Below are 23,834 nucleotides of genomic sequence, written 5' to 3'. Positions count from 1 at the left end.
GGGCGCCGGGCTCACTCGGGCTCCTCCCTCGGTGTGTTGGTCCACTCGGGCTCCTGCCCCGCTCCTCGGCCGCTCCCTCCTTCAGTATTTTGTCGTTTTCCATTTTAACTTAGTGATTGGCTCCTTGCTTGACCTCCGCGTGTCTGCCGTGGAGGCTGCTTCGAGCCTGTGATACGCGCCCCCCGCGCCCCGGGAAGGCTGCCTCCGATAGTGCGCACGAGCCCCCAGACGCTTCCCCCTCCTCTAGACTCACTGTCCACTGCCCCCTGCCTCCACGTCGTTGGAAGACACGTTAGACTGTCGAGAAATGGGCGGAAGACGTGAGCAGACACATCTCCAGCGGAGACCCACACGGGGCCCCAGACACGCAGGAAGATGCTCCCCGTCCCTCGGCATCAGGGACACACACCAGCACCACATGGGACCCCCCCATCCCGCTCGCCCGTCAGGACGGCCACCGTCAGGAGGCGACAGGTGCAGGGAGGATGTGGAGAAAGGGGAGCCTCTCTGCGGCTGTGGGAACGCAGGCGGGCGGCCACCGTGGGGACGGGGGGGGGTGGCCTCGAGGAGCTGGACACGGAGCTGCCCTCCGACCTGGCAATTGCACTGCTGAGTACCGACCCCGCAGCCCAGAGGCGGTGAGCTGCAGGGGCACCTGCACCCCGCGTTCCCAGGGGCCGTGTCCACGGGGGCCGCGCCGCGGGAGGAGCCTCGATGTCCACGGACAGATGCTGGAGGGAGGAGACGTGGTCCCTGCGCACCCCGGGTGTCACTCGCCGTCAGAGGGGGGAGATCTCGCCATTTACACCGACGTGGGGGGAGCCGAGGGCGTGATGCCGAGGGGGGCGAGTCGGCCGGGGAGAGACATGATCGCGCGGCCTCCCTCGAACGGGGACTAGAGGAAACAGCCCAGAGGGTCACGGGAAGGAGGGAAAGTGAATGGGAAGGAAAGAGAGAGGGAGAAAACCCATGAGAGACTCTGAACTCTGGGACTGGGGTCGCTGGAGGGGCGGGGGTGGGGGACGGGCATCGAGGAGGGCACGGGATGGGATGAGCACCCGGTGTTACGGGCAACTGATGAACTGTCGCGCTCTCCCTCTGAAACTAATGATGTACTAGACGTTGGCTGGTTGAATTTAAATTAAAAAAAAAAAAGATGTTTGTTCTGGTCTACTTTGTGCCTAATTTCTTTTTAATTAATGGTCTTTCTTAGAGTAGATTTATGTTTGCAGAGTGATTGAGTGGGAGAGCCAGGGAGGTGCCGACACTCCCTGCTCCCCTGCTCGGAGGTCACCCCGCCGGCTGGAACGGGGCATGTTTGTCACGACCGGTGGCCAGTGCTGCCCCATTATTACTAGTAGCCATGCCAGCGGCTGACAGTAGGGTTCACTCCTGGTGTCGTACTTCTGTGGTTTGGAGACACGCAGAACGCCCACGCGTGGCCACCATAGAGTATCTTACGGAGTGGGCTCGCTGCCCTCCGCCCAGCCCCCAGCCACCTTTCTCCTGTCTCTGTCATTCTGTCTTTTCCAGAATATCCGAGTTGGAAGCGTACCGTGTGTGTGTGGCCTTCCGCACCAACCTCTTTTCCTTAGCGATCTGCATTTCAGGTTCCTCCACGATGGCTTCTTGTGGCCTCCGTGAGGTGGAGGCGAAATCGTTGGTCCCTTGAATTGCTCCTCCCTACAGGTAACGCATCATTTTTCTCTTGGGTTTGTGAGATCCTCATGGTTTTTGTTGTTTTGTTTTGCTTTGTTTTTGAGCAGCTTGTGCTGCGGCTGGGCGCGGTTTTCTTTGAGTGGAGCCTGTTTGGGATTTGCTGAGCTTGTTAAAACTGCCCATTTGCCTTTCCCCAGATTTGGGACATTTTCCCCTATTATTACGTCAAATATTTTCTGTGCCCCTGTTTCCCTCCTCTCCCCCGGGACTCCTGTGGTGTCAATGGCGGACTGCTCGCTATCATGCCACCAAACCCTAAGCTTCTGCCCATTTTCTTTTTTCAAGCTTATTTTTCCCTCTGTCGTACAGGCTGGAAATTTTGTAGGGATCTCTCCATATGTTCACTCCCCTTTCCGACCACTGCCATTTGGCTACAAAGCCCACTCAATGATGTGGCTTTTTTTTTTTTTTTAATTTCAGATCTTTTATCTTTCGGTTCTAAAATTTCTATTTAGTTGGTTTTTGTAGTGTCTGTTTCTCTACAGAGGATTTCTATCTTTCCACTCACTTCAAATGTATTTTCCTTTACCGTGTGGAGCATAGTTATAACAGGTGCTTCAAAGTCTTTATCAGATGTTTCCAGCATTGGGTCATATCGAGGGGGTGGCATCTATGGATTGTCATTCCCTTGAGAATTTTTGTGGCTCCCTGTGCATCAAGTGATCTGGGGGGACTCGTGGTTGTCCCTGTGACCTGCCTCTCCTGGCTGTCCAAGGTCTGTGTGTGTTTTCATATAAATCATATAAATAGTGGCTAAATTCCTGCATAATCCCATAATCCCTCCATCCCTGCCCAAGTCCTCCCATACCCTGGGAGCTCCAGACCAAAGGATCATGTCTGCATGGGCTTCACGGCCTTCATGCTGGGGTTCCCATGGGGCTGGCTCAGGACCCTGGCCCGTGAGGTCACACCCCAGCCAGCTGATGTCTTGGAAGCATCAAGGATGCCCTTGTATCATGGACGCTAAGCACATGTTGGGGTCAGTGATGGGGACTCAGAAGCAGGCTCTGGTCTGACATGGAAACACGTCAACCTGCAGGGCGGTCTCCATCTCATTCTCTCATGGGAAGGGATGCAGGCATGCGGTGCCGAAGGCACTGCAGGACGGAACCCAGGTGGCAGACCTGCCCTCGCAGGAGGGTGGGCAACAGCAGGTGTGGCTGGTGGCTGCAGAGGAGGGTCTTCAAGCCAGATCGGGGGAGGGCAGGTCAGGCGGCTGCAGAAGAGGGAGGTGGAGGTGAGGCACGGCCCTGAGAGGTCACCGGAGGCCGGTTTTGCCGCTTGAGAAGGGTGGTGCAGGGCCGGCTGAGCCGTCTGGGTCCTTCCCTGACCTGCAGGCACGTTCTCGAGCTGGGTGGTGAGGAAGTGGCATCTGTGGGAAGCCTCTGAGGCCATGGGGCCTTGATCCGGGGGCGAAGCCTCAAGCTTTCCTCTTGGCAGAACAAAACTCGGAGGAACACCAACTGCCAGCACAATGGGAGGAAAACCTGTTTCCTTTTACTTTCTTAGGGGAAAAAAGCCTTAAAGTTCTGAACAAATGCATGGGAAGAGACCTCTCCACTTTGAACCTGGAACCTACAGGAGCTGGGCGTCTTTGGGAGGACGCAGAGCTGGCCTAGCCGTGGCAGGAAGCACCCACATGGTCACGAGCATGCTGCCCGAGTCGGAGAACCCCAGAACACTCTGGGACACCTCTTTGCTGGTGCCCGGGGGGCTCTGGCCTCCCACACGCAGGGCAGCAAGGCACCTGGCCCTTCTGACTCCGTGGCCCTCCTGGGGGCTGCCCACCGGGCCCTGACAGCCAGGGTAGGGCGGCCCGTCTTGGAGGAGCTGAGAAGTCACCCGGGTGCCCTGGCTCGGTTGGGCCGGTGCCAACGGGAGCCCCAGGAGAGGAGGGGGCTCTGTGCTCTTGGGCCCTGTTTGCATGGCTCACACCCACCAGTGGGCTTTCCCCGGGGCCAGAGGCCAAGGGTGTGACGGCTCACATGCCGTTGAGTAGAAATGCTCCAGACACACGCACTAGACTGTGAAGGAGCTTGAGTGTGCTTTACACACACATACACACACCCCGTTGCATGTGCGCACATGCTCACACACAAGTGCACGTGTACCAATGTGCACACGTGTGCTCACACAAGAATGTACCCAATCACACACACGAACTCACACACATAGTCATGCCTGTCGCATCCACAAGCACACTCCATATTCACTCACGCATGAACTCACACACAGTCATACCGACACACACGCTTAGGATTGGACACATGCCCCACAGTGTGCACACATATGTACTCACCTGTGTACCCACAGTCACACACGAACTCACATACATGGTCACGTGTCGCATGTGCCATGCACGCTTGCACATGAGCCCACCGTCACACGTATGCCCATCAACAGCACACCACACACGTGCACACACATCAGCTGTCACACACACCCTCCGCCCTACACACAGAGAGAAGTGGACAAGTCAGACCCCCCAGCTAGCTGCTAAGCGCACGTCGGAGCTGGCCTGTTGCCTCCAGGCCTCTCAGGGCCTCAGCCGCCAACAGCGGGCTCGCTATGTCGGGGCCACGCAAAGATCGTATGTAAGTCCGCGTGCACAAAGCCGTGCTTCCGTGAAGTGAGGTTTGCTGGGATGAAGTCCTTTCTGTGAAGAATGACACCGATCATCGCGCTGAGAGCAAAAGGACTGAGATGTGTGCACACATGCCTCGAACCGCAGAGCACGTGCAGTCCACGTGTTCGCACCTTGGAATGGGAACCCCCGCGACGGCGCCCCTTCCAGGCAGGCGCCCCAGAGCCCTGTGACCCACGCCGGGCTTGGTCGGGGTTTGGGTGCGGGTCAGAGCGTCTCCCCGACGCCGCCGGGTGGAGTTCAGGTGAGACCTGGAGGGTCAGAGGTTGGCAGGAGGTGTGCGGGGTCGCCCCAGCAGGTGGAGATGGCTGGGCTGGAGGCGGGACATGTGAGGTCTTGGGGTTGCTCTGCAGCTGCAGGCTGGATACAGCACCCGGAAGCGGTGGCCCCACTGGCCTGAGTGGGGTGCCTGCACCCCCGGGCTCCCTTTGGCCCAGGCCCCTCCGAGCTGGGTTTCCCTCTGTGAGCGGAGGAGTCCTGTCACCCGGGGGCCCCTGCATGTCTGTTGGGCACCCAGGCCCCCACCCAGAGCCCCTGCACACCCCCAGCCTTCCTGGCCCAGCTGCCACATCCCTGCCTCTGAACCCCACCCTCCTCCCCCAACTCCCAGGTGCTCAGCTGTGTGCTCACTGGTCGATTGACTCTTACTCGTTACTGTGGCCCCCTGTCCCAGGGGCAGTGACATTAAGGGTGATGGGACCACGGGGAACAGCAGGCTGGGGGGACAGGCAGGGAAGAACAGGGGCTCTGAGAAGCCCAGGAGCCGTGGGAGGGGTGGGGACTGGCCTACCCTCTCTCCCCACCGTGTCCTGGGAGCCCCTCCGTCCCCCTGTCTGGGGCTCCTCTGCCCGCAGGGCAGGTGTGTTCCCACTGGGGCCCCTTCCTGTCTCATCCCGCCAGCATCGTCCTGCCTGATGCTCCCTCTGGGGACTCCTCCCCCAGTGGGTCCTGGGGACGGTGATGCGACGTCAGGAGGCCGTCCGTGTCTGTGGACCAAGCAGAGGCTGGTGGTGGCTGTTCGACCTCGGGTCCCCACCACCCTCCAGCTCCGGCTCTTCTCCACCGCCCGTCGCTCTGCAGGCCTGGACCCCCAGCAGGTGGGCGCTGCCCGCCTCTCCGCGCCCCGGACTGCGGAGCCAGGCCCACCTGCGGGGACTCACGGGCCCTGCTCCAGCAGCAGCAGCTGCCCTGGCCCGGCCCAAGTCCTCCCCGCCCACATCCCTGGTGCTCCCGCCACTCCGGGGGCTTAACAGGCCACCCCCAGGGGCCCTGCATCCCCACTTCCGCTCCCCTGGGGGTGCCGGTGCAGCCCGAGTCCCATTAGAGAGGAGGGGTCGAGCCAGCACCCAGCCGCCCTCACTCTGCGCTCGCTTCCCTGTGGGCCACGCCCCACACAGCCTGTGTGCACACGCACACACGCACACACACCACAGTGCACATGCCCACACTTGCACACACCGCACGTGCACATGCACACACACACCACATGCACACATGCCCACACTCACGCACACACCACACGTACACACAGCACAAACACATGCACAGGCATACACCACACACACAGACACACACAGACACACACACACACTCCAGCCCTTTCTCGTGCCCCCTCCTGTGTGCCCTCCTGGACTCTGTCCACCTCCAAGTTCTTCCTACGATGTGTCTCCGTTGGGACAGGAGGGAGGCGAGGACATAGGACAGAAGGGACAAATGGTCCTGGGCTCCGGGGGGAGTGAGCCTGAGAGACGGGGCTACCGGGACGGGTGGTGCCTGGGGACGACCCCTCTGGGACCCCGCGGGCAGGGAGGGCGGCAGGCAGGGTGAGGTCAGCAGGCTGAACAGGTGGGGTGGGGACGGCTGTCCAGGTGGACACCGGCTTCTTCAGGAACCGGGGTGGAGTTGGCAAGTGTGACAGAAGCAGGTGCCGGCGCCTTGGGGGTGGGATGGTCCCGGGCATCCCAGAGGGATGTCACCTGGACAGAGTATCGTCTATAAGGATGCATGGCAGGATGAAGGCTTCAGAGAGGATGGAGGAACGGGGTCTGGGGTGGCAAGGAGGAGCCAGGAGGAGCCCCTACCCCTGACCCATGGAGGGAGTGAGGGAGGGGCCCCCCATGGTGGGAGGGTGCAAGGGAACTAGGCTCTTAGGAGGCTGGGGTCAGTTATAGCAGGAGGCAGGGACAAGAGGCAGCCCTGTGGGCTTCTGCTGACACGTTTTCTCAGAGGGTGCAGGGAAGGTTATGGGGTGGGATGGGCGGGGCTGGACTGGGGGTGCAGGGCCGTGCAGGGAGAGACACTGGTGCCCTCAGAGCCAGAGGCTTCTTATGGGCACACAGAGGTAGGTCTCCAGGTTCGGGGCAGACTGAGGGAGGTGAGGGTGTGAGTGAGTGTGCAGGCGAGGTATGTGTGTGTTTGTGTGGCGTGCATGAGCAACACATGCGCAGCGTGTGTGTGGCACATGCAGTGGGCGTGTGCCTGTGTGTACACGTGTGTGGCATGTGTATACATGAGCGTGCACGGCACCTGCATGAGTGTGCATGAGTGGTGTGCTTGTGTGGCACGTGCATGTGCGGGTTTACAGCTCCTGTGGATGGAGGCGAGGAGATGGACCTTCGCGACCGCCAGGTCCAAGTTCAGGCAAAGGGGGCTTCGCAGGGGCTGGAAGCTTGGAGTTTGGCCCCGAAATAAATGCTTCCAGAAGTAAGAGGGAAAACATTGGAAAGCTCAAAAAAAAATTTTTTTTAATGCAACGGATTTAGCTAAGAAAAAAACAATATTAACTTCATGGAGTCGTCCTGAGGTCAGGATATGGTCAGCATGTGTTTCTGGCCCTGAGCAGTCGGACCAGAGCTCTGGAATGTTCCAGACACCTGAAATGTCAGCTCGGCTTTCTGTTTTTCTTGCCGAACCAGGGAGCAGATTTCAGGAAGTCTTCAGCAGGGACTGAAATGCAAAGGGGTGTGTTCCTGACTGGGGGTGAGCCCGCTGCTCCCCGAACAGGCTCCTCGGGGGCAGAGGGGCGTCCCTGGGAAGGGGGGGCGCTCTGGAGGGCGGCGCTCCCATGCGGGGGCCGGGAGCTGTTGCCCGGGGATTCTCTAACCCGCTTCCTGCGCTCGAGCCCGGGGTGAAGGAGGTCAACAGAACCCCAGCCCCACAGCTCCGGCCCGGAGGGAGTGGGGCGCCAGCAGCCGCCCGCCGTGGGGGGGCCGAGGCTCCGTGCTTCCCCGCCGGCCCGTCCGCTTCCGGAGCTGCGCGCCCAAGGCCCCGCGGAACCGAGGGATTCCTGGAAGACCAGGCCACACTCGGGTTAAACAAACCACCCAGCATCCTTCTTGTGTTTGGATATTTCCAAAGATTGATCGTGCGTGGACTTTGTGATTTGTGATCCAACGTGACATCAAAGAAAGCGTGTCCTTTGGGTGAAATCCGTGATTCCTGCCATGTCTAAAAACGTTTAAATTTCCTGTCCTGGAAAAAGCGAGCCCCGGACCCCTCCCCCGTGGCCTCCTCTGCAGCGGGGAGCGGGGAGCGCGTGTCCGAGTGGGAAATCCGAGAACCCGGGACTCTCGCTGTGGGTGGAGTTAGGAACGTCCCCCTGGGGCTTCCCCCCGGGGAGGGGCGTCACTTAGATGGGGTGTCGGAGGGCTTTAGTCTCCAACCGTCTGTTGCTGGGTATTTTCTAAGAGACACCACTGAAAGATACGTTTCTGTCCTGTTGGGGACACGGCACCGAGAGGCCGGGGGCCACCGGCAGCTCCTCTCCTGGGAGGACAGTGACCGGTGCAAGAACACGGTGCGGGCGACAGGCAGCGGATCAGAGCTGGTTGGAGACCAGGCGCACATCGTGGGCGCTCGGCCGCCACCTGCTCCCCGCGGCCGCGGCTGCCAGTGGGCTCGGAACTCCCTGTCAGGGCAGGATGGCCTTGGCCGAAGGGGACAGAACCTGTGGTGCCGGGAGGGCGGGAGGGCCGCCACTCTTTCGTGATTGCTGCCGTCTGAAGGCGTCTGTCGCCCAGATTCTCACGTGGAGACCCCAGTCCCAACGGGACGGTATCTGGAGGTGGGGCCTGTGGGCAGTTCTTGCGGGCGAGGGTGGGCGGCGGGGGCAGGGGTGGTCCTTGCGCTGAGATCCAGGAGAGAGCAGAGCCCGGGCCCTGAGACCCCCCGTGCATTACCGTCTGCCCCCGTGGGGGAGGTCCCCCACCACCCTGGGTGAATCCAGAACAAGGCCACTCAGGTCGTTTCTTTGTAGGGGCCTCCTTCTGTCCTGGAATCCTGGTTGAGAAAAAGCTGGCTGAAGGAATGATCGAGAGAGAATAGGTTTGGGAACGGGGACTGTTTGCTTAGGAAAATGAACTTACTCAGGAAGATGGGCCTTAGGCACACAAGAGGGAGGTCTTCTGACCCAGGCCCCGCCACCAAGAGCGGAGGCCGAGGGTGGCTGCGGGTGGGGCGGTGGTGGGCACGGGCTGTAGGCTCAGTCAGCAGGACTGCAGGCACAGGGCTCCCGCGGGCAGGCCTGGGGCACACGGCGCCTCCCCTTGGAGCTCGCGGCCTGGTTGGCGGCACACAGCCTGGGGCGGGGCTTACCCACGAGGCCCCGAACACTGCGCATCCCGGAGGGGCCCAGCTGTAGGAGCCGGAGTCTTCCGCGCCCCGTTCATCAAGGTCCTGACACCACGGAGCCACGTGGCGATTTGTCAAAGCAAACGTGTGTGCACGTGCGGGCCCCGGCCTGGCAGGCTGCCCAGGCCCAGCCTGGAGTCCCCGGGACGCCTGCCCGCCTGCCGGGACTGCGCCAGGCGGCTCCTTAGAGCGGGGCTGCTCACAGGCTGGCGCCTCCGCTGCACCGAGCCCAGGCTCCCAGGGGCGGGCTGTGTCTGTGGGGGCGCAGGAGGTTCTCGGGGGGGTGGGGGCAGCGGGTGGCCGGGCCGCAGCCTGGTTCTCCTCCTCCTCCTTCAAAGTAATGGACTTAGTTCCTTTTTTTTTTTTTTTTTGACTTTGTTCCTTTTATAGGAATTTCCCTTTGCAGAGGATCTGATGGGAAAGTGCAGTGCCCACCCCTCCCCCGTGGGCCCCACCTTGCGTGCCGCTCGGCTCCTCACAATCCCTGAGCCCGGGTCGATGCGCTCTTAGGAAGCCATGGTTCCCGCGGGGTTCATTCTCGGGCCGTATTGACAAATGAAGGCTGACGTGTGTGCCCCATTCCAGAATCATACGGAGGAGGCCCTGCCCCCCAGGCCTGGGCTCCACCGGGCCGCCCCTCCCTCCCCCACCGCGCAGCTCCTGATCTGTTTGCTGTCTCCTGTGCTTTGCCTTTTCCAGAATGTCACAGAGCTGGAATCACACACCCTCAACCCACCCGATTCTTTTCAGAGGATGTGGTGCATGAAATCCTGGAGCCAGGCGAGGGTGTGGCAGGCCGGGCGGCTTCACTGCTTTTCTCTCTTGCACGTGAGTCTGTACAAACCAGTCCTGATTGTCCTCGGGCAGTGGAGTTAGTGCCTGGGGTGATTTTCTGCTTACCATTCAAGGAGGTTTATACCTGGGGAGGGCTCAGCCTCCTAGGATAGACGGGAAAGGGTGAGAGGTGGCAGCTTCTCCAGGGTCTGAAGCTTCTCCAGGGGCAGCAGCTACTCCAGGGTCTGCAGCTACTCCAGAGCCACCAGCTTCTCCAGGGGCAGCAGCTACTCCAAGGTCTGCCACTGCTTCAGTGTCAGCAACTTCTCCGGGGCCTGCAGCTTCTCCAGGGTCTGCAGCTTCTCCAGGGTTAGCAGCTTCTCCAGAGCCGCAGCTTCTCCAGGGGCAGCAGCTACTCCAGAGCCAGCAGCTTCTCCAGGGGCAGCAGCTACTCCAGGGTCTGCCACTTCTTCAGGGTCTGCAGCTTCTCCAGGGTTAGCAGCTTCTCCAGAGCCACAGCTACTCCAGGGCCAGCAGCTACTCCAGGGTCTACAGCTACTCCAGGGCCAGTAGGTTCTCCAGGGCTAACAGCTCCTCCAGGGCCAGCAGCTTCTCTAGGGTCACAGCTTCTCCAGGGCTGACAGATAAAACTCCCTCCTCTGGCCAGCTGAGCCAGTCTGTTCCATCCCTGCAGAGGGGATGGCCTTAGTCCTAGGCCTCAACAGGACAGCTTATCAGAGTACAACACAATTCACATATGCACAAAATATCATAGCACACGTGTGCACGTGTGTGCTGGGTGGTGTGTGTGAGTTGTGCATATCTTGTGTGTGTGTGTGTGTGCCGTGTGTGTCTTGGGGCTGTTGCATGCATGTTGTGTGTGTGGCAGGTGGGGATGGTCCCGGGGCACCAGGGGATAAGCCATGGCACTCAGGTTGCTGCTGGCCAGAAGAATGCATGACCGCAGGAGCGTTAGGAAGCGACACAGCTGAGGGCACAGCACACCCCTTCCTGACTCATGCCTTTCCAACCTGCGAGGCAGCGGGAGGGAGGGAGCGTCTTTGTCATCCTCTTGCTTGCCAGGGTGTGGTTGGGCCCTTGGCTCCCTGGGGCTCCCCACAGCTCCTGGGCTGGGTGCCCGTCTGGAGCCTCTGTGGTAGAGCTAGCTGTTGGCCGCGAAGACTTGCAAATGAAGGGAGACCCCGTGTATCAAATGAGAGAATGAATGCTGGGCACTTCTGCGTGCCAGGCTTCCCCTGCCGGAGCTGAGGGCTGTGGCGGTGGCAGTGGTGTCAATGGCAGTGGGGTTAATGGTGGCCGCGATGTTGGCAAAATGTTGCTGCTGGTGCTGATGACGTAGATTTGTTGGTGTTGGTGTAGGTGCTGTTGGCGGTGGTGGAGCGGTATTGGTGGGATGTTTGGGGGGCCACTGACCCCAGTAGAGGGGAGGAATATGCAGGGTGTGGACTTAGCTGGACCAGCAAGCCTAAACTATCTGGGGTCACCCAGTTATTTAAGGCCTAGAGGGGACAAAGGAGCATCTTCTTTGTTGCCACAGCCACAGGGAGGGTGAACAGGCTGGCTCAGTGCACGACTAGGTCACAGTGGACATGCCCTGGAGCCCCGGCCCCGTGACCTGGATGAGCCCCAGAGCCACGTCTGGCCACTCTGGGCTGGGCGATGGGGGTCAGGGGTGAAGTCGGGGCCCAGTGAAGCATCCTGGTTGCCCACACCCTGGACAGAGTCTACTCAGGGCTGTGGGCTGGACGCCTCCTCCCTCTGGCTGGGACGCCCTGGGGATTGGCTGCCTTGTGCCCAGGAGGGTCGGGGATGCCCTGGAAGCTGGTCCCAGGAGACCCTGGGTGGGGCCGTCTGGGGAAGGGACGTCCTTCTGGGAGGGACAGAAGAGGAGCTGACAAGAGGACCTTAGGAGGTGCCAGGCGACCTGCCCCCGGGTCCCGAGCTCAGGGAAGGAGAGGCGGCCAGATGGAAGACAGAGGGGGCTTGTCACTCACGGGACGAGGAATGGCCAGGTGCAACGTGCCGGGTGCGTCTGAGACGCTGGAGGCCGAGTGCACAGGTGTCATGAGGTCCGAGGCCCGGGACACCTCTCCAGCCAGGCCTCCCGGTGACTGCGACCCCGGTACGGCCAGTGGGACGGGGAGGCGTCCTCTCCATCCTGGTGTCCCTCCCAGCTGGCGGCTGGGCCTGTGTCCTTGCGTCTCTCTCTGGCTCGCATGCGGTGGGACGCAAAGCACGTGGCAGCCACATGGCTCCCTGCGGCTGCTCACAGCCCGGGCCTGGATGGGCGCCGACGGGCACCTGTGGGGCACTGGCCCGTCCTCCGACGCCGTCACCTGGGCCTGTTTAAGCACCTGAGACAGAAGGCGGTGAAGCCGTCGGGCAGGGCCGGGCGCAGGATCCTCCTCCGACATCCTTTAGGGGACTTTCTAAGCAAAACGTCCCTCACGAAGGAAGTTCTTGTTTCTGTGCAGGAAGCGCGAGGCCTGCAGCCGGCAGAGGACAGAGGGCGCTCGGAGCGGCCACGGCCCTCCCCACGCAGGACGCTGGCCTGCTGCTCCCGGCCGCTCCTGGCCTGGGTGACCGAGGAGGCGTGGCAGGGACCCTGGGCCCTCCCGGGCGGCGCCGTCGCTCCGCACGTCGGGACCCCAGGCCCGTCACAGGCAGGCCGGCCGGGCGCCCCTCGGGCCTGGCGCGTGTCCCCTCCCTGCCTGCGCTCACTCCCTGCCAGGGCGCCCCGAGAGGAGCACCCAGGAGCCGCCCTGCTGCCAGGTGCCCGCGGCCAACAGGAGGAAGACGTGGATGCAGCCCCGGAACACAGACATCAATAATTCGGCTTTTCAGAACTGCAGCGATCTTTAAAATGCCTCTTTTTCTCTTTTGATTCAGTCTTAATGGAAGCCCGGGTGTTCCAAGGACCATTTAATATTTAAACAGTTGCCTCCACTTTGAAGGTCAGTCCAGAGCTCAGGGTGCAAGGCCGGGCGTGGAGGGGGAAGGGAGGTGGGGCCAGGGCCGGGGTGTAGGAGGAGGCCTGCGGGGACGTGGGCTGGGGGGACTCGGGAGAGGGGAGAGGAACGGCCCCCACTGACTGCTCATGGGACCTGGGTCCTTGCAAGAACCTGGCCTGTACCCCAGTGTCTCCGGCTGTGAAGTGGGTCCGTGAATCCCTTCTTCAACCCTGGGAATGGGACGACCCCATACAGAGGGCAGGGTGCGAGCGTGCAGGGAGCGGCTCGGTGGACGCAAGTGGCCGCGGCCCCTGGGAGTGGTTGGTGGTGCCGCTGGGGGGCCCGAGGCCTCCTGACCAGCCTCCCCGCCCTCCCTCCTGCCCGCGGCCCCGAGGCCCATGGGCCCCTCTGTCCCGAGTGTCCCACCAGCCTTAGGGCTCCGGGAAAGTGTGCCTTTTAGAATAAAAAAACAAGTAAACTCAGTTTATCTGCTGTTAGCAGTTACTTGTTGTAAATGTCAAATATTGGGGCACCCGAGGGGCTCCTCTGGCTAAGCGTCCAGCTCTTGGTTTCGGCTCAGGTCATGACCTGGGGTCCTGGGATCGGCCTCCCTGCTTAGCGGGAAGACTGCTTCTCCCTCTGCCCCTCCCCCTTCTCTCTCTCTCTCTCAAAAAAAAATCTCAAGAATACAAAGTAACCCTTAAATGCTTATACTTTATTTTTTAATTTGGGAAAAGCCCTTCAAGACACACCCGGAAGGCTGAGGTTGGAGGTGGGCACCCTCATCGGCTCCCTTCCAGACGTAGACGGAAAGGAGGGGTGCGTCCATGCAGCCAGCAGCCACTGACACAGGGTTTTAGGACGAAGGGAGTGTAAGGAGGGAGGCCAGCCCAGGGCTGGGGTGTCGACAGCGCGGGTCCCCCCGCAGGGCGTCTGGAGGGCCGAGTCCCCCCTCCCCGGAGCTGGGGGTCTCAGGACTTGCCCAGAGGCTGGCGCTGTGTGCACGTGTGCGGGGGACCCCCCGGCCGGGCGGCGAGGCATGGGGCGTCCCAAACCCCCTCCCTCTCCAAGCAGAGCTGGGCCCCCCAAGCCAAGGAGCACCAGACCCCGACTCTCCGTGGGGACCTGCACCGGGAGCATCGGGCGCGGGGCCACGCGCCACCGAGCGGCCCCATGTGCTGAGCCAACGGCTGACGTCAGGCCCGGGGCCACTTTCAGCAGCGCCGCGTGTCTGGGAAGCCCTGACGGAAAAATTGGCGATTGCTGAGCCTGCGGCGGGAGGGTCACCAGGGAAAGGCTCTGAATACCTCGCGGCTCCGCGCATCACGGGAGCCTCAGCAGGTTCCGCTCGTCTCCCCGGGGTGGCAAGGCAGGGAGCCCCCCCCGGACCCCTCAACCCCGCTCTGTGTCCCCGCCGGGCGCCCGCGGGGAATCATCGGCAGGCAGGCCACCCGGCCCCGGTGGGTCCCCGTAGCCTCTGCCGGGGTCCCGCTCAGGTCTGCTCAGGTCCCCGCCAGAAGGGGGGGACTCCCACACCAGGGAGGGGGTGCACACGGCCTCGGCGTGCTGGCCGCTTCCTGGGGCGCTCCCCTGCTCGCGAGAGCACCCGCCTCGGCCGAGGGACGGTGCTGTTTGCAGACCCCCTTCGCCAGCGTGCCCCTGTGTGCCCAGCAGCGCGGCCCTAGGCCCCGGTCACAGGATGGGGCCAGAACCCCCTGCCCCACGCACTCCCCACCAATTCAGGATGGCCCACGAGAGGCGCTGAGTCGCTGGGAGGGGACGCCTCTCCTGGGAGCCGGGCCAGGGCCAGGCGGGGCTTGGGGACCCTTCCTGCTTGGAGGGGACTCGGGACACGCGCCTGGCGTGTGTGCCCATCAAGCATTCTTGGTTCCGCTTGGAACAAAACAGTTTGTGTTTCGGGCCCTGGGATGGTGTCCATCGCGCTCCCGGGACACACGTGTTTAAGGACGTGCCCGAGATGAGCTTGTGCCACGGGCAGCAGACAACGTAGCCACTTACCGGTTCTCTCCAGCTCCTGCCTCCGGCCCCCGGGCACCCCCTTCCTTCCAGCCATGATGCAGGTCCCAGGAGGGACCCCCACGTGCAGGCCCTAGGCTGGGCACGAGGGCCAGGGAGGCCAGGTGGGGGCTCAGGGCGGCCCGTGTGGAGACCCGCTGGGTGGTGTCGGGCCGTGGCCTAGTCCTCAGCCGGGAGCCCGTGCTTGGAGCTAAGGCCCCCGTGTGTCCTCTCCTGGGCTGAGGCTCCTGGAGGACACGGGGTGTCTGGGCTCTCCCGGGACGCCCCCACCTCTAGCTCAGCGCTTGGCACGCGGTGCCCTGACTCTTGGCTCCTGGCGCCTGGCACTGCAGATGGAGTGAGGACACCTGCAAGGACGTCCACCCCCTCGAGGCCTGGCCAGCCTCCGAGCCCTGGCGGTCCCGAGGCCTCTCCCTTCTTAATACTTTGATGACGGACGCGGCTTTCTCTGTCCTCCCCACTGGGAAAATGCTTCCAGAAAGTAAAGGGTCAAGACCCAGCGGGCTGCCCTGGCCGGGGGAGTGAGCTTGGGGGCAGACTCAGCAGATGGGGCATGGCCTGTTTCAGGAGTGTGCCTCGGAGCTCGCTGATGCGGCCTCCTCCCGGGGGCTTGGGCAGGAGGCCCCTCTTCAGAAAGGAGGGTGCACCTCAAGAGAGTTAGCATGGCACAGGTTGGGGCTCTGCACAGGTGCACTCCCAGGGCTTTCTGGGAGGGTAGAGCGAGGCCCCAGGACACCCGATGCAGCCCCTCTTCTCCGCACCCCTGGCCACGTGCGTGCCCCAGATCGGAGGGCGGATGGCAGAGGAGGGGGGACGTGGGCGGGGGGACCCGGATGTGCAGGGGGGTGGGGGCGGCTCATTCCCATGGACCTTCGTCTTGCACAGGCCAGGGGCCGAATGAGGGGCAGGTGGCCGGCGGCACCACTGCAGACAGACGGGCTTCAAACTCCAGGCTCAGGAGTACCCCCAACACTCACGGCGACAGGTGGGGGGGTGCGGGGCAACCCGTCCCACGGTGATGTGAAGCCAGACGCCTACACCCTCCCCTTCAGGGGTAGAGATGGGTCACCAGTGGGAGTCGGGGGCCATGAGAGAGACGGAGGGGTGCCGGGGAGGAGCAGCAGAGGCAGACGGGCAGGGCGGGTTAGGGGCTCCCTCGGAGCCAGGATCCTGCCGCTGTGGTGATGCTCTGAACCGGCCTTGGGTGACCCGGATGGGGGGCACCTTGACCTCTTCCTCAGGATCGGGGTCCCCTGAGTTCCCATAAAAGGACCTACCTACCTTAGGGGCCCCCGGGTGGCTCAGTGGTGGAGCATCTGCCTTCAGCTCAGGGCGTGACCCCAGGGTCCTGGGATCGAGTCCCGCGTCGGGCCCCCGCAGGGAGCCTGCTTCTCCCTCTGTGTCTCCACCTCTCTCTCTGTGTCTCAAGAATAAATAAAATATTTAAAAAGACAAATAAAGGGACCTACTTTCCCTGTTCGTTAAGCCCCTGGGCACCCGGGGTGTCCCGTCCAGGCCACGTTTGGTCCCCTCATAGCTCAGGGAGTGCCCTGCTGAGACGGGACCCCCTGACGGCCAGCTGGGGCGGGGGCTCCATGTGGCCCTTCGCCCCCCGGAGCCAGGAGGCGGCCTGTGTGCAGGTCCAGCACGGACGGCGCCGTCACGGGGACACTTGAGAGAGAAGGGTCGTTGAGGGCAGGACGGGGGACGGCACCGTCTGAGGCCAGGGACACGCAGACCCACACCCAGTGCTCCGCGGGCCCAGCCCCACGGTGTCGGTCGGCACCTCCCCTGCTGCGCTGTCGCCGCCCCACGGGGGCTGCTGGGGGACCGTCCCCCTCACACTGGCCGCACCTGCGCGGGCTCTGCTCCGAACCCTCGAGATCAATCACCTGCTCTTTCCAATCAGGCTCTTCCCTGATTTCAGAAACGTGCTTGCTTTCCCAGGGCCCCAGGGCGTGGAGGTGACTTGGTCGCTGTGACGGGCACTCGTCTGGTCACTTGTTGGAGCTGCCAGCATGTGTGTCCCGCCCCCCCACCGCCCCCCACCAGGCCTGGTGCACTCCAGGGCCCCGCATGGCTGGGGTCAGGCCCTGAGCGCTCAGAGGAAGCGGTTTCTGCCCCAGACCATGTCGTGCAGCCGTGCGCCGCCCGGGGCTGGGGGACAGCGGCCCTTCCCACCTGTAGACGTGCCCCAGGGACAGCGGGACGTGGCGGGAGATCGAACACAGGGCTGATGACGGGCCGGTGGCCATCAGGCCGCGTTTGACCATTTAAGGAAAGCCCTGAATTAGAAAGGCATCCAGACCCCGGGACGATAGGCCCAGGCGGCCTCCTGTCCCCCGCACCCCCCGCCGTGGGGCCCGGCTCCTGGGGGTCTGCTATCAGCACACGGAGGGCTGGCGGCTCCGTCCGGGCCGTAGCAGACGGACAAACCCAGACGGTTCTGCCGAAGGCCGGGCTCTGCTGGCTTGGCCGGTGGTGAACGAGCAGTTTCCGTTCGAGTCACTACTTCCCGGCTTGTAAAGGTGGCCATGGGCTCCCCGTAAACGCTTCTCAGGGGCGCCCGGCCTGACTGGCATGGTGGCTCGGAGGCAAAATCCCCCAATTTTACAGATGGGGACACGGGTCTGAGCGGCGAGGATCAGGGCTGGGTTCTCAGCTGGCGAGGACCCCGCGGGGCTTCTGGCGGGGGGCAGGCTCGCTACAGGAGAGGGCACGTCCGGGGAGGTGGGTGGGAGCCCCCACACGCGGCCCTGTTCCTCCCCCGGCACCCCTCGAGCACCCGTGGCTTCCCTGCCCCGCCTCCCTCCTCTTTGCTGTTCCTTAGCTTCTGATTGTCCATCATCTTGCCCCCTGGCCTTTCTCGTTCTCCCTCCAGGTAAGGGGCACCTGAGTCCACCTCCTTGGCCAATCGGGCGCACGGTCACTGTCGCCCAGGGGCTGTGGGCACCTGACGCTGTGGCCTGCACTTCGAGTCCCTGGAGCCCACAGCCTCCGGCACCACCTGCACCACCACACAGGCTGCAGTCGGGCTCAGCCCTGCTTCTGCTAGAGCCACAGGGGGAGGCCCCAGAGGGCGGTGCCGGGCCAGGCTGTCCCCCCACCTCCCACCCCTCAGCCACCCCCCTGCAGCTAGCTGGTGCAGTTGAGCCTCCCTGGGAGGGGGAGTCGCCCCCGTAGTAAGGCCAGCGCACCTCCCTGGCTGGTCCCGGAGGGTCTGCTTACCGGCGGCACGGCCTGCCTTCCAGCCCCTCTTAACTTGCTTGCACCTGCCAAGACCCCGTTTCCAGATGAGGTCCCCGCGCTGAGGTTCGGCGCGGACTGTACCCAGGCAGGGGCCAGGGACACTGGCCAACCTACTGGATTATGTGATCGAAAACCCAACCGAAAGAGCCACAGGCCTCAAAAGGCGCGTGGGTTCAAAGTCCAGCAGAACGCACACTCTGTTCCACGCGGTGCCCTGCACTTCACCCACGAGGACAAATACCCCACCGCGTAAGAGTGTGGTAAACGTCAGCGCCCACGTAGCCGCCCCTGGGGGAGGACGGAGAAGGAGCAGGGGGCAGCAGAGGGGCACTGTGCCTGCCGGGTGCCGGGCGGCCTGGCCCACATCGCTGCGCTGGTGACGGACCGTGAGGGGTCTGGCCGCGCGGCCTCCCAGCCTTGCCACCCGGGGAGCCCCAGTCCAGGGCCAAACCCAGAACCTGCGGCCCCAGGAAGGCTATGGGGCCGGGGTTCCGGGGGAGGCAATGCCTCTGCTCCGAGGGGCGCTACAAGCTCTCCCCCCTCCTGGGGGATTATCCTGCAGCTCGGAGCTGGGGTGTGGCTTCCACTTGGGGTCATCCGCTTCCCGTTCCTCCTGGGGCCCCAGGTGCAGGTCCTGGGGACTCAGACCAGAAAGGGAGCTGCCAGCATTTTGAGGTCACATCTGCACATGGAAACCGAAGCCGCTGCACACGCTGGCTCCCTGCGAGCTGTGTCTGGCAGGGACGTCCCCGGGGACACCAACAGGGCAAAGTCCCGTCCCCGTCGGCCGGCGTCCAGGGCCATGCCTTCGGGTCTGTGGAGTGGGGTGGTCCTGCCTGCGCTGGGGTCAGGGGTTCCCGGGGGCATCTTTGTGACCCATCATGACCCCAGCTAAGAACCTCAACCCCTCCTGCCTGAGGCCACGGCTCTTTGCTCTTGAGGATTGTGGAAAACCCCTAGGAAGGGGAACCTCTGGGCCTGCTCTTCTGTTTTTCTTTAGAGAGAGCGAGAGAGTGAGAGAGCGAGAGCACGTGTGTGCTTGCGGTGGGGGGAGCTGCAGAGGGAGACTGGGAATCCCAAGCCGACTCCTCGCTGAGCACAGAGCCCGACACGGGGCTCGATCCCATGACCCTGAGATCGTGACCTGAGCCGAAACCAAGAATCAACGCTTAACTGCGAGCCCCCCCGGGTACCCCAGGTCTGCCCTCTTGTCCTGCCCCTGGGGAGGCCCCGTGTCCCCCTGGAGTGGCCTCGCCCAGGCAAGCAGACGCTGGGGTCTCTCACCCCCTCCCTCTGTCGCTGCTGCCTTCCTGTTCTGGCACATTCTGGGAGATGGTCCCCGGGCCATGCAGTGGGGAGCCAGCCAGCTGGGGCCGGGAGAGGCGGAGGGGGGCCGAGTCCTCCGACCCCGGGGAGCCCCGAGGGTGCCCCTGAACCGGGTGCATGGACGCAGGAGCGCCGTGTGAGCGACACGGAGTCTGGAGACACAGGTGCCGGCTTCCAGCATGGGCAGGGAGCCCGGGCGCTCGGGAGGACGGAGCTCTGGGGATTAGGGGTGCTGAGAACATGGCAGCAGGGGAGGAGGGGGCAGGACAGAATGGCAGGTGAGGACGCCGGGGGGCCGCAGGCCGCTGGGTCCAGGGCGGCACGGACCGAGGGAGCGCGGGGCTAAGGCTGCCCGGGGCTGCGGCAGCCGACCGGCCACACTAGCTGGAACGTAGGCAGAGGGGCGACGCCACACCGGACGGAGGGATGGGACGGGACGGACGGGACCCCGGGCCAGCCCGAGGCTCCAGCAGCGAGCCCAGGTGGCCAGGCTGGCCCAGGCGACGCTGCTGCCTCCCTGGTCCCGGGGTCCGTCCTGAGGCAGGCGTCCCCCTCGCGGGATCTGGGGCGCTCAGCGGCTCCGGGGTGGGGGCAGACCCAGGGGGTATTTAGGAAGCCCCCCTGCCCCCTGGCAGCCCGTCTCTGTGGACGCCTGAAGCTGACCCCTCACGGGCCCTGCTCCCGAGGCCAGCGAGTGGGGGGGATGGAGGCTGCCCCATGAGGATGGGATGTGGGCCGTAGGCCCCGGGGTGGGGGAGCCAGCGAGGGCGCAGGCCCAGGTCCCATGGACACAGTGCGGGCCGCATGCCAGGGACGAGGAGCCTGGAGCCCTGACCTTGAGCTCCCAGGACACGGGAATTGTCGGGCCGGCCCTGTGCACACAGGGTTTTTAAATCTTCCTTTTGGGGTACAGGGGGCGGGGATGGCTTGGCCAGTGAAGCATCTGCCTTCCACTCAGGTCGTGATCTCAGGATCCTGGGATCGAATCCTGCGTCTGGCTCCCTGCTCCGTGGGAAGGGAAGCCTGCTTCTCCCTCTGCGCCTCCCCTGCTCATGTTCTCTCTCTCTCTGTCAAATAAATAAATAAAATCTTAAAAAATAAAATAAAATAAATAAGATAAAATCTAACTTTTATTTGTTGCCCACGTGGTGAGGTCAGCAGATCAGGAAATGACCGGTCACTGAAGTTTGGGGCGCAGCACATGCCCTCGCGGGGAAGCAGCGGGCCGGCGAGCGGGGGCGGGAGCCTCACTGTGGTTTCCACGGGAAGGAAGGGCTGGGCAGGGGCAGCCCATTTGCCTAACTTGGGCGGGCTGGAGGGGCACGGGGCTGTCCCTGGCCGTCTGGCTCCTGGCCCCGGGGTGATGGGGGCAGGGGATGGTGGCCTGGAGCACCCGGGGTGTGGGCTCTGCCTGGGAAGAGTCCCCCCAACCCCAACGTCCAGCACGGTTGCCGCACACTGTTCGGTGCAGGGAGAGGGAGCAGGGGGTGGTCCCGGGCCGAGTCCTCCACTTGTCCCCAGCAGGGTTGGCCAGGCCGCGTCTCCACGTGGCGATCCTGTGTGTCCACAACGTGGAGGGTCTTCATCCTTGTTCCTGTCGCCACACGTGGCACTTCGAGAGGACACCGTGGGGGCCCGTTTGGCCCAGTCCTGTCCCCCCAAGGGCCCTCGGCGCACTTTTGATGAAGAGGATTGTGGTGGGAAGCCGGCTGCCCAGCATGTGAGGGGGCGCGGTGGGAACCTGCCTCGGGGGGCTCGGATCCCGCCAGGAACCCCAGAAGCGGCGTCCCAGATGCTCGCAGGCTGCAGCCCGGGGCGGGGGGGGGGCGCTCCTTGCTGACAGCCGCTCCCCCACCTCTGACGGGCTCCCGCTGGCCCGGTCTGGTCGGGTCAGGGCTGGAGGGGGCCGGGACCTCTCCAGAAAGTGGGGGGACCTCGGGGGGGAAGCCATGTTGGGGTCACACCACCCGTCGGTGGCCGAGCCACGTCTGGAGCCCGGCGAGCGGAATGGTGGACGGGTGTCATCTGAGCGGGCCTGACGCTCTTGGTCAGCGCTTCCACACTCAGTCTGGTCTCAGAGAACGAGCGGTCCTGCACCATCTAGCGTGTCCCCCGATGCAGGGTTTCTGACACACAGGTGGCAAAGCCTGGAAGCGGACAGTGGCCCCCGGGCCACTCTAGACGCCGTGGGTGTGGAGCCTGGCTGTGCCCCCTGCTGCATACCAGGAGCTCTGAACCCCGTTTCTTCCTGCATAAAGTGGCAATGACAGTGAGGGCCCTTGGGGGTGAATGAGACGAAGATGCTGGGAAGAGCTTGGTGTGGCGCTGGACATTGGTGGGGGCCAACACCAGTGCCCACGGGTGCCCCTTCACCTCAGTGGGCTGGAGGGGGCCCCAGGACACCCACCAGGCCCAAGGCCAAGGCATGCACTGATGCTGCCCCAAGCCGGCAGGAGAGATGAACTCTGAGCCAGGGCTACCACGGGCCACACTGGGCTACTCTAGACCATGCTGGGCCACGTTGGGCCACCCTGGGTCACATTGGGCTACTCTAGACCACACTGAGCCACCCTAGGCCACCTTGGGCTACTCCAGACCACACTGAGCCACCCTGGGTCACATTGGGTCACATTGGGCTACTCTAGACCACACTGAGCCACCCTGGGGCACCCTGGGGCACATTGGGTTACTCTAGACCACCGTGGGTCACTGTGAGTCACATTGGGTCACTCTAGGCCACACTGGGCCGCCCTGGGCCACCCTGGGCTGTTCCCCAGCGCCATGCCCCTGACCACAGTGAGGTCCGGGCCTGGAGACCTCGGCCTGTGCCGCCCCCCTATGGGATGGCTATGCTGAGAAGGACATTTTGTGCCACCCCCAGGCTGATTTGACTCAGGCCGTGTCTCGGGTTGGTGGCGGGCACAGCGCGGGCAGAGGGGGTGGGCCCAGTAGCTTCTGGGGAGCTGAGCACCTTCAACATCAGCCCCCGACTCCTTGCTAATCAATGAGAAAACTGATAGAACCACAGTGAATCTCCAGGTTCACATATCGCTCCACACTTGGGAAGAACTTTCTGGAAATGCAGCACACACACAGCCCCTCACCCCCTCTGGCCCCACGTCTCTGCAGAGTGGGACTGGGAGCCCTTCTCAGCTGTGTGTGGAAGGAGCAGGTCTGGGGGTGGGGGGAGGAGGGTCAGGAGGATGCCGGGTGCCGAGTGCCCCCCAGACCTGCCACCGCAGTGCTCTGCACGATCGTCCTCCTGGCTGCCCTTCAGCCCACCTGGGCTCCAGCCACACTGGTCCCCGCGGGCAGGGCCCGTCCTCGCCCCGTCTTCCGTCCGTATGCTGGCTCATTCGCATTCACATTCATTTTTTTTAAAAGGCTTTATTTATTTATTCATGAGACGCAGAGAGAGAGGCAGAGACACAGGCAGAGGAGAAGCAGGCTCCCTGCAGGGAGCCCGATGTGGGGCTCCATCCCGGGACCCCGGGGTCACGCCCTGAGCCAAATGTGCCCCCCAGGCGCCCCTCACATTCATTTATTTTTTAAGCTATTGCAGAAGGGACAGCTCTGGAAACAGAGACCGGGCTCCCTGGGGGAGACCCCCATGGCCGGGACCCCTGGCAGGGGTGAGGCACTGACCCGCCCACAGCCCACGGGCCGCCAGACACAAACCCCCAGCCAACAGGCAGCAGGGGCTCGGCACCCACGGTGACTGCACCCCGAGGGGCGCGGGGCAGAGCTGCTGAGCAGGCGGCCTGGTGGGGTGTCTCCTGTGCTCAGCCCCGGGGTGCATCTCGATTTCCCTCCCCCTTCCCGTAAAACAAGATCCGACACAACTTTAAGGGCCACACGAGAGGAAGTGTCCAGAAGCTGTCCTCCTGAAGTCCCCTCCCCCATTCCTTGGTGTTGGCACGGGCTCTGCGTCTTTCCCAGATTCCCACACGGAAGCCCTGACCCCCGAGGACGGGGTGGATTTGGGGATGGGGCCTTCACACGGGGACGGGGACGGGGACGGGGCGGGAGTCAGGTGGTGAGGGTGGGGGCAAGGACCCAGACACGGTCACAGGGGAGCACGGGAGGACACATGGACAGGACAGAGAGCGGCCTTGGGGGGAGCCGCCCTGCCCAGGCCTGGACCCCCATGCCAGCCTCCAGGACGGGGACGCCCCAACACCCGCTGTGCTTTGTGAGGCCACCCCAGGCCCCGGATGCGTTCACGTAGATGTTACAGCTTACATAGCAATACCCCCCCCCATGCGATCTTCCCTGCCCTCTGGTGCCGTGGGGGGAGCGGGGGTGGCACCTTGAGGCTCCCCCATTTTTCGAGGAGGACCACAGTGGGCAGGTCGGGCTCAGCCCCCGAAGCCCCGGGGCGCTAGGGGGCCGCTCCTGCTTGCGCCCCGCAGAGGCTGCGGGGGTGGGGGGGACCTGCTCTGCCTGGCAGTGCTGTGTCGCCCTGGCCTCGGCGGAGTCCCCTC

General features: G+C 63.5%; 1 long non-coding RNA gene across 1 annotated transcript; it reads right to left on the bottom strand.

Moving 5' to 3' along the window:
• Positions 1-13,440: 13,440 nt before the first annotated feature.
• LOC144302033 (uncharacterized) lies at positions 13,441-18,242 on the bottom strand. The gene is made up of 3 exons (XR_013368943.1): positions 18,004-18,242; positions 16,057-16,192; positions 13,441-13,979 (listed from the first exon to the last, which is right to left on the bottom strand). It is a non-coding gene; the product is annotated as an uncharacterized LOC144302033 (long non-coding RNA).
• Between the last annotated feature and the right edge of the window lie 5,592 nt (positions 18,243-23,834).

Source organism: Canis aureus, chromosome 30, assembly GCF_053574225.1.
Source record: "Canis aureus isolate CA01 chromosome 30, VMU_Caureus_v.1.0, whole genome shotgun sequence".
In the NCBI taxonomy this organism is placed as follows: domain Eukaryota; kingdom Metazoa; phylum Chordata; class Mammalia; order Carnivora; family Canidae; genus Canis; species Canis aureus.
The sequence above is the reverse complement of the archived record's forward strand: the minus strand, read 5'-3'. Positions and strand labels throughout refer to the sequence as shown.